Consider the following 2,500-nt stretch of genomic DNA (forward strand, 5'->3'; position numbering starts at 1 on the left):
AAAAAAAAAAAACTTTTAAATCACAGGAAATAACCGTTACAGTCAAGTCAGTCCGAAGTATTTTCAAGGAAGTGTTTGTATCTGAAATAAATGAGTTTTAGAATCGCCTATTTTTGTTTTCAAATTTCCGCCATCTTGAATAATTGTGACGTGTTATGGTTTGTGTAAGAACAATAGGGCAACCACAACACGTCACAAGTATTATTTAAGATGACTACGCCCGCAAAATTTGAAAGTGAAATAACCAATTTTAAAATTCACTTTTCTTGATATACATACTGTGTTAAAAACAAATTTCCAACAAATTTGATGTTAAACATAATTTCCTTTGGTTTAAACTCATTCTGTAGTAGGAGTGGAGGTTCCCTTTAATGGTTCACCAAATGAACCCATTATAATACGACGACAAAATAATCTTACAAACCTCGCACTCATCCTAGCCTTTCCCCTCCCTTCCCTTCCCTTCCCTTTTTCCTCATGTGACCTCATCGGTCTTCCGCTGGTTCTCCCTTTCCTTCCCCTTCAAACACCTGCTACACTCATCTGGACAATTTAGCCCATTGACTCCTGAACCCCACTCCCACCCACCCCCAAAGTATTGCTTAATTAAATTGCCCCGATAGGTGCGAGGATCACTTCTGTCTTTCATCAGTATTTTGCACTTCAGATACACACTTATTCCATTAAGAAATAATAATAATATTGCATGGAAAAAAGCTCTCAGAGAAAGGTATAGAACCAACAAACTCAAGCCATAGTATTATTGTGTGTCAACAATTCTGGGAATTGAACCTGGAGCATATTGGCATATTGGCAAATGGGGAAGTGACCATGGGTCACCCAGGCTAGGTGGGGGGGGGGGGTGATGGGGGGAAGAGACCATGATTATATGGCAAGCAATTTTCAGGTTGAATGGAGCACGCTGAATGGCTAGTTTTTGGTCGGGATTTTACAGTACAGACCATTCCAATGGAACCAGTCCATTTCTGTATTTTTTCTCTCTCTGGGAAATTCAAGTTGAGCAAAACACAGAAAGTTTAAAAAAGGCAGAATTTCATTTTTTCAATAATAGTACAATAATTATTATTATTATACATTGGTGTCACAAGCTCGATTTTGATTGGCTATAAGCACACAGCTAATTCTTGCTTGCTCTGTTTCTCTTACGTCATACCTACAGACAATAGATTTTATATATGTAGAATTGACGTCATACCTACAGACAATTTAGTTTTATGCATGCAGAAGTGATGTCACACTAACCAGCAGTTTGATCAGTTTTGTCATGGCGGAGCTCAGCTCAGGAATATGCATAATAAAACAATTATTGAATTCAGTTTTCGCATGTTAGCGATAATTATCAAGACCTCAGTTTGTGTTATCCGCCTCAGCCTTCGGCTTCAGCAGATAACACAAACTTAGGCCTTGATAATTATCGCTAACATGCTCAACCTCATCCAGTAATTGTTAATTATAGCAAGTGGAATTTAGTTTTACATGTAAAAAATTACCATTCAAAGTTCCACGCTGATGGAAGACGAAGATTACAAACATTCACCAAGCGAAGAAGTGTCCAATCACACAAAGAAACGATGCCATATAATAAACAACTTACTAACCTCACTTGCTCGGCTTTGTACTGGGGAATATTGGCCCTAAGGCATTTTTGTACGGACCTCGCTTCTGCTATGACCGCAGGCCAATATTCCCCAGTATACCCCTTGCACTTAGTTAGTACATTTGTCATCACAGCGATCTCCAACTCAGAATTTGAATGCTAAGCTACACGTTATTTAACTCATTATTTCCTGGGAATGAGACTTCGCAGATTTTACTCTGTCTAATGCCAGACAGTTTTACTTGTCAACTGGGGGATGTCAGTGGGTTAATGGAAAATGTTATTTTTTAATGGGTTTAAGGGAAGTAAGAGATTCCAGAAAAAAACTAGTTAATCATAGCTTGAACCCATTCACACTTGAAGCATCCCCAATCTGTGAGTAGAATCGTCTGGCATTAGCCAGAGTAATATCTATAGTTAGTATAAATACACAGGTGATTATACAAAATCGCACGCTCTCATTGGCTCGCTATCTCGGATTATCAGCCGATAATCACCTTGACAGACAAAATGGCTGCCAGTAGTCGTTTTGCCGCTGTAAGTGAGGATGATTTTGCGTTGAAATCTTTTTTTTTTTCTCTTTTTTGAAATAATCACCTGTGTATTTATACTTAAACAATTATTCGCCTCAGGCTCAGTGATTATAGGTGAATATTCACCTCGACTTCATCTCGGTGAATATTCACCGATGATCACTTCGCTTTCGGCGAATAATTGTTAAATATTCAAGTGTCACTCTCAGGTGGCAAAGGGTTAAGTGAAATAAAAATAAAAATATAATAATAATAATAATAATAATAATAATACCGTAATAATGATGATGATGATGATGATGATGATGATAATAGTAATAAAGCAAATTAATCTTGAGAAAGGTCCTGT

General features: G+C 37.4%; 1 protein-coding gene across 1 annotated transcript in view; it reads left to right on the top strand.

The window, feature by feature from the left end:
• LOC138008729 (proline-rich protein 5-like) overlaps positions 1-2,500 on the top strand; it is a 5,503-nt gene that overhangs the window by 1,202 nt on the left and 1,801 nt on the right. The window lies entirely within an intron of this gene.

The sequence above is a fragment of the Montipora foliosa genome, chromosome 6, assembly GCF_036669935.1.
Source record: "Montipora foliosa isolate CH-2021 chromosome 6, ASM3666993v2, whole genome shotgun sequence".
Lineage (NCBI taxonomy): Eukaryota > Metazoa > Cnidaria > Anthozoa > Scleractinia > Acroporidae > Montipora > Montipora foliosa.